We start from the raw sequence: 8,484 nt of genomic DNA on the forward strand, positions 1-8,484 counted from the left end.
ACGGACTGGAAGAGATTATGCTGAGTGAAATAAGTCAAGCAGAGAGAGTCAACTGTCATATGGTTTTTCTTATTTGTGGAGCATAAGAAGTAACATGGAGGACATGGGGAGATGGAGAGGTGAAAGGAGTTGGGGGAAATTGGAGGGGGAGATGAACCATTAGAGACTATGGACTCTGAGAAACAATCTGAGGGTTTTGGAGGGGTGGGGGTGGGAGGTTGGGTGAGCCTGGTGGTGGGTATTATGGAGGACATGTATTGCATGAAGCACTGGGTGTGGTACGTAAACAATGAATTCTGGAACACTGAAAAGAAATTTTAAAAATAAATAAAAATTTTTTAAAAAGTATATACAAGAAGGCTATCACTCAGAATAGAAGGAGCAATAAAGAGTTTCCTGTTATATATCCCTTTAGCTAAAGAAGTTCATGATCATCAAACCAGCCCTGCAAAAAATACTAAAGAGAACTCTTTGAATGCAGAGGAGAAAACAAAAGTAACAGTATCAAGGTTCAAAACAGAAAATCAATAAAAATGAATATTTCTGTAAAAACGTCAGTCAAAGGAATTACCCAGATTATAATTGGAATTCAATTTCTAATAGAATTGATTATTTCCAAGTGACCACAGGATGTGGAACAATTAGTTAGTTACAAACCCTTTACCTTTCCCCAGCTTTCCCTGGGCAGAGTCTTAAAAAGCAAAAAAGGTTTCATTATGTAGAAGAATATGGAAAGAGAAGAAACACGAAGAACTGTAGACATGTCATACAAGCTGAATAATGGGGAAAGGATTGCTATGGACTGAATTTTATTCCCTCAAAATTCATACATTGAAGCCCTAATACCCAATGTGAAGGAATTTGTAAATGGGGCCTGTGGGAGATAATTAGATTTAGATAAAATCATAAGTGTGGGACCCTCATGTTGGGGTTAGTGCCCTTCTATAATAAGAGACATCAGGGAACATAGTCACTTGGGAACATAGAAAGAAGGCAGCTATATTAAAGTCAGAAAAATAACCCTTACTGAAGAACTGAATCAGCCAGAACCTTGATTTTTGTAGTCTCCAGAACTGTGAGAAATAAAATTCCTATTGTTTAAGCTAAAAAAAAATCAATCGAGGAGCTCATAAAAAGATGCAAAATATGATAAGATATACAGAAACGTAGGAAGAAGAAGAGTAAAGAATTGGTTTGAACTTAAGCAACCAACAACTTAATATAGACCGCTATATGCAGAAAAGATTATATACAAATCTAATGATAACTATATCAAAACCACTAATAAATATGCAAAGAGAAGAGGGAAAGAAATCTAAATATATCACTAAAGAAAATCAACAAAGCATGAAAGTGAGAAAGAGAAAAAAAGATCAAAGAAAATCTTCAGAAACAACCACAAATGGGTAATGAAAATACATACCTATCAAAAATTACTTTGTACATAAATGGACTAAATGCTCCAATCAAATGGCATAGGGTGACAGAATGGATTAAAAAACAGACCCATCCAAATGCTGCCTACAAGACATTCATTTCAGACCCAAAGACACTTACAGATTGAAACTGAGAGGAGGGAGAAATATCTTTCATGTAAATGGACATCAAAAGAAAGACTAATCAGTATTAGTTATATTGCACAAACTAGACTCTAAAATAAAAACTGTAACAGGAGATTAAAAAAGGAAATTATTAATAATAAAGGGGCTAATCTAACAAGAATATATAACAATAGTAAATATTTATGTATCCAGCATAGAAGGACCCAAATACAAAAGCCAGTTAATAACATACATAGAGGAAGTAATTGATAATAATACAATAATGTATTGTATTATACTATAATGTACAATATTGTATAATATTGCATACAATACTGTATAATACAATAATGTAAGGGGATTTTAATACCCCATTACAACAATGGAAAGGTCATCTAAACAGAAAATCAAAAAGGAAAAAATAGCCTTGAATGAGACATTGGGCCAGTTAGATTTAACATATATATTCAGAACATTCCATCCTAAAACAATAGAATACACTTTCTTTTCAAGTGTACAGGAACACTCTCCAGAATAGATCATATATTAAGCCATAAAACACCCTCAACAAATAAAAGTTTGAGGCATGCAGCAGCTTTTCTGATCACAACACTATGAAACTAGAAGTCAACAACAAAAAATCTGAAAAGAACACAAATACATGAAGGTTAAATAAAGTGTTACCAAACAATAAAAGGGTCAACCAGGAAATCAAAGAAGAAATTAAAAATTACATGAAAATGAAAGAAAAATGCTCCAAAACATTCAGATTCAGCAAAAGTGGTCCTAAGAGTGAAGTTTAAGGCAGTACAGGCCTACCTCAAGAAGCACGAAAAATCTCAAATAAACAACCTAATGTTACACCAAAGAAGCTAGGAAAAGAATAAAAAACAAAACCTAAGATCAACAGAAGGAAGGAACTAATAAAGATTAGAGCAGAAACAAATGATATAGAACCTAAAAATAAATAAATAAATAAATTTTGTAGAGCAGATTATTGAAACCAGTAGCTGGTTCTCTGAAAAAAATCAATCAATTGATAAACCACTAGCCAGAATTATCAAGAATAAAAGATGTGAAAATTTAAAAAAAAAGAAAAGAAAGACAGTTTTGCTCCTCCCTTTCCACTCTAAGAAGAAAAAAAGAGAGAAAGGGCTCAAATAAATAAAATCACAAATGAGAGAGGAGAAATAATGACCAACACCACATAAATACCAATAATTATAAGAGCATATTATGAAAAGTTACATGCCAACAAATTGGAAAACCTGGGAGAAATGGGTCAAATTCCTAGAATCATATAAACTATCAAAACTGAAGCAGGAAGAAATAGAAAATTTGAACAGACCAATAACCAGCAAAGGAATTGAATCAGTAATCAAAAAAATTCCAAACAAACAAAAGTCTAGGACAAGATGGCTTCACAGGCAAATTCTACTGAACATTTAAAGAAGAGTTAGTACATATTCTTCTCCCAACTATTCCAAAAAATATAAAAGGAAGAGAAACTTCTGAGTTCATTCTATGAGACCAGCATTACCCTGATACCAAAACCAGATGAAGACACCACTAACAGCACAACTACATGCTGATATCCTGATGAACATAGATGGAAAAATCCCCAACAAAATACTAGCAAACCAAATTCAACAATACTTTTTTAAAAATCACTCACGTGGGATTTATTCCTGGGTTGCAAGGGTGGTTTAATATTCTCAAATCAATCAACATGATACATCACATCAATAGGAGAAAGGAGTAAGAACCATATGATCATTTCAATAGATGCAGAAAAATCATTTGACAAAATACAACCTCCATTCATGATAAAAAAAAAAAACCCTCAACAAAGTAGGTTTAGAGGGAGCATACCTCAACATAATAAAGGCCATATAGGAAAAACCCACAGCTAACATCGTCCTTAATGGGAAAACACTGAGAGAATGTCTCCTAATGTCAGGAACAAGACAAGGATGTCCAGTCTTGACTTTTACTCAACATATTACTGTAAGTCCTAACCACAGCAATCATACAACAAGAAGAGGTAAAGACATTCAAGTTGGCAAGGAAGAAGTAAAACACACTATTTGCAGGAGACATGATACTATATATAAAAACCCCAAAAGATTCCACAAAAAAACTGCTAGAACTGATAAACAAATTCAGTAAAGCCATAGGATACATACCAATGTATACAAATCTGTTGTATTTCTATACAATAATGAAGCAGCAGAAAGAGAAATTAAGAAAACAATCCCATTTATAATTGCACCCAAACAATGAAATATCTAGGAACAAACTTAACCAAAGGCATGAAAGACCTGTATTTTGAAAATGATAAAATACTACTGATGAAAGAAATTGAAGATGACACAAAGAAATGGAAAGACATTCCATGCTCATGGATTGGTAGAATTGTTAAGATATCTATACTACCCAAGGCAATCTATGCATGTAGTGTAATCCCTATCAAAACACAAACAGCAATTTTTCTTTTTTTCTATTGTGTTATGTTAGTCACCATAAAATACATCATTATTTTTTGATCCAGTGTTCCAATATTCATTGTGTATATACAACACCCAGTGTTCCATGCACTATGTTTTTCATATAGAAAAAAAAGTTCTAAATTTTGTATGAAACCACAAGAGACCCCAAATTGTATCCAACCCTCAGAACAATGTACTGACAAAAAACATGCTTAAATATGTACTAGCAACAGGGAGAGGATGTGTATAGGTCCTTGAAGCCAAGCAGCTGGGAACAGCCCAATCAGGGTGGAATGCCACCTGCTTCTTTTTTCTTTTATCGCCTCTTCTCTAGAGATCACCTGTAATTAATTAAATGACCCCTTTAAATGTGTTTACTCAGCCACAAATCCTATACTGCTTGATCAGGCATATCTTGCTTATCTATAATCTCCTTCAACTCCTTTGTTGATTGTTATCTTGTATCTAATAAATACAGGACTGAGGACTTGTTGGAGGGGGGGCAGTCTTCTCAATGGCTGACACCTGCTCCCTTTCTCTTGTAGCTGACTTGTTTGTGCTTCATTCTTCTCCTATGCACCCTCGGGAAGTGGCACAAAATAGCCAAAACAATGTTGAAAAAGAAAAGCAAAGCTGGAAGCCTCATAGTCCCAAACTTCAAATTATATTACAAAGCTATAATGACTAAAACAGTATGGTACTGGCACAAAAGCAAAGGTGTAGATCAATGGAACGGAAAAGAAAACCCAGAAATGTATCCACAACTATATGATCAATTAAACTTTGACAAAACAAGAAAGAATATCCAATGGGAAAAAAGACCATCTCTTTAACAAATTGTGTTGGGAAAACTGGACAGCAACATGCAAAAGAATAAAACTGGACCACTTTCTTACACGGTGCACAGAAATTCAAAATAGTTTAAAGATCTTAATGTGAGACCTGAAACCATAACAATCTTAGACGAGAACACAGACTAATTTCTTTGCATCAGCTGTAGCAACGTTTTTCTAGCTATGTCTCCTGAGGAAAGGGGAAAAAAGCAAAAATAAACTATTTGGACTATATCAAAATAAAAAGCTTCTGCACAGCAAAGGAAACAAACAACAAAATAAAAGGCAACCTATGGAATAGGAAAAGATGTTTGCAAATGACATCTCAGATAAAGGGTTAGTATCCAAAATACATAAGGAGCTTATAAAACTCAATACTCAAAAACCAAATAACCCAATTAAGAAATGGGCAGAAGAAAAAAAACTGAAATTTCTCTAAAGAAGATTTTTTCACAGCAAAGGAAACAGTCAACAAAACAAAGAGGCAAGCCACAGAATGAGAGAAGATATTTGCAAATGATACTACAGGTAAAGGGCTGATATCCAAGATATATAAAGAACTTCTCAAATTCAACACCCCCAAAACAAATAATCAAGTTTAAAAATGGGCAGAAGACATGAACAGACACTTCTCCAAAGAATAAATACAAATGATTAAGAGACACATGAAAAAATGTTCATCACCACTAGGCATTAGGGAATCTCAGATCAAAACCACATTGAGATACCACCTTACACCAGTTAGAATGGCAAAAATTGATGAGGCAAGAAACAAATATTGGAGAGGTTGTGAAGAAGGGAAAAATGAAGGGAAGAATCAGAGGGGGAGATGAACCATGAGAGACTATGGACTCCAGGAAACAAATTGAAGGTTTTAGAGGAGAGAGAGGAGGGGGATGAGTGAGCCTGGTGATGGGTATTAAGGAGTGCATGTATTGCATGGAGCACTGGGTATTACACACAATGAATCATGGAACACTACATCAAAACTAATGATGTACTGTAGGGTGACTAATATAATATAATAAAATTTCAAGACAAAATAAGAAGAAGACATGAGATGGCCAATAGACACATCAAAAGTTGTTCATCATTACTTATCATCAGGGAAAGGAAAATCAAAACTGGAGTGAGACATCACCTTACACCTGTCAGAATGGCTAAAATCAGCAACACAAGAAGCAAGAGGTATTGGCAAAGATATGGAGAAAAAAGAAACCCACTTACACCACTGGTGGGAATGCAAACTGGTACAGCCACTGTGGAAAACAGTATAGAGAGTCCTCAAAAAGTTAAAAATAGATCTACCCTATGATTCAGACAATTTACCCCCAAAATACAAAAACACTAATTTAATTTTTATTAACATATAATGTATTATTTACCCCAGGGGGTACAGGTCTGTGAATCATCAGGCTTACACACTTCACAGCACTCACCATATCACATACCCTCCCCAGTGTCCGTAACCCAACCACCCTTTCCATACCCACCTCCCCCCAGCAACCCTCAATTTGTTTTGTGAGATTAAGAGTCTTTTATGGTTTGTCTCCCTCCTGATCCTATCTTATACAAAAACACTAATTTAAAGGGATACATGCATCCCTATGTTTATAGCTGCATTATTTACAATAGCTGAGATATAGAAGTAACCCAAGTATTTACTGGTAGATGAATGAATAAAGAAGATGTGATATATATATATATACATATAATATATATATATATATATATATATATATAATGTGCATGTATGTGCGTATATATCTATATATGTATATGTATATAGATATATACACACATACATACACAATGGCATATTATTCAGCCACAAAAAATAATGAAATCTTGCCATTTGCAGTGATATGGATGGAGCTAGAGAGTATAATGCAAAGCAAAAAGGACATATTGGGTTTCCCAACTAGCAAAGTCCCTAATCACTGCTCACTGTGACTCAAGACTTATACAAATATTATATAGTTGAGGATGTCTGTTCTGTTAATAAACATTTCTTCATTACCTAAAATATGTGTAGGTCATGGAAAAATGCAAAATGAGTAATATAAAATCTGTGTCTTAGAAATATTAATGTACAAGAAGAAACAACCCAGTAAATGTTCAAATTCCTCTAAAACGAAAAAATTTCTATAGTTTTCTAAGCCTCTACAAGAAAGGTATAAAAAGACTTTTATTTTAATCATCACTCTACAAGTCAGCCTTATCACAATGTCCGTATACAGCTGATGGTAAGAGCACAATGCTATGAATGGAGATGCTGAAGTAACCCCAAGAATTTGATTAATAGAGATATCTTGTCCCTAGTCATGAAACTGTAACTGTCTCATTAAATTAAAGAATGGAACCCAGGTCCATGGAACAATCACAGGTGTGGAGGTCAGCATGAATATATATCTTAAAGCTGTGAAAATTACCCTGAAGAACATAGAAACTGTACAACTGGAAATGCTGAATATTCAGGGAAAAAAAAACATTTGATATTTTACTTGCCAGACAGCTTACCTTTGGATACACTACTCATGGATGTTTAACTGAAGATGAAATATAGATAAGGGAAGCTATTGCTGGGAGAGGCCAAGGCTGAGAAAGAGGAAGAAATTATGGCCAAGGCAAAGAAAGAGGTGGTCCTAGGTGATAATATCTCTCAAGATTACTGTTTCAAAGTAATACACGACTTGGGATAATTTTTGTACAGGTTTTGTTTGTTTATGTCAGTTTTCAATAACATAAATGTATGGCAGAAAGGAGACAAGAGTATCTATCTACCTACCTACCTAGAGAGAGAGAAATAGAATTAGATAGAGGGGAGGTGAGAGAGAGAGAGATTTATTTTAGGACTGGCTAAGGAGATGGAGGCTGAGAAGCAACAAGATCTCCAGCCAGCAATCCGGAGATCCAAGAGAGCCAATGGTGTAAGTTACAGTCTAGACTCCATCAGTCTTAAGACCCAAGAAGAGATAATGTTTCAGTGTACGTCCAAAGGCAACAAAGACCAATGTCTCAAGTCAGTAAGGTGGAAAGAGTTCCCTCTTATTTAACCTTTTTGTTTTGTTTTGTTTTATTCAGTTCTTCAATTGATTGAAAAGGGCCCACCTACATTAGGGAGGGCAAGTTATTTTACTCAGTCTACCAATTCAAATGTTAATCTCATCCAAAAACACCCTCATGGACACAGCCAGAAAAGTATTTAAACAAATATCTGGGCACCCCATGGCTTTGTTAACTTCACATATAAAACTACCTATCACATTAATGAAAGACCAAAATATGACTCACAGTTAGAAGTTAGATTTGGAATGACCTAATGATTTTATATATTTTTATTTATTTATTTATTTATTTATTTATTTTTAAATTTTTTTTAATTTATTTTCAGCATAACAGTATTCATTGTTTTTGCACCACACCCAGTGCTCCATGCAATCCGTGCCCTCTCCAATACCCACCACCTGGATCCCCCAATCTCCCACCCCCACCCCTTCAAAACCCTCAGATTATTTTTCAGTCCATAGTCTCTCATGGTTCACCTCCCCTTCCAATTTCCCTCAACTCCCTTCTCCTCTCTAACTCCCCTTGTCCTACATGCTATTTGTTATGCTCCAC

At 34.7% G+C, this 8,484-nt stretch overlaps 1 pseudogene; it reads left to right on the plus strand.

The window, feature by feature from the left end:
- Window positions 1–7,516, plus strand: part of LOC111159202 — a 35,133-nt pseudogene extending 27,617 nt beyond the window's left edge.
- Window positions 7,517–8,484: the final 968 nt, after the last annotated feature.

This window comes from Enhydra lutris, unplaced genomic scaffold (assembly GCF_002288905.1).
Source record: "Enhydra lutris kenyoni isolate GAN:26980312 unplaced genomic scaffold, ASM228890v2 scaffoldscaffold67, whole genome shotgun sequence".
Taxonomy (NCBI): domain Eukaryota; kingdom Metazoa; phylum Chordata; class Mammalia; order Carnivora; family Mustelidae; genus Enhydra; species Enhydra lutris.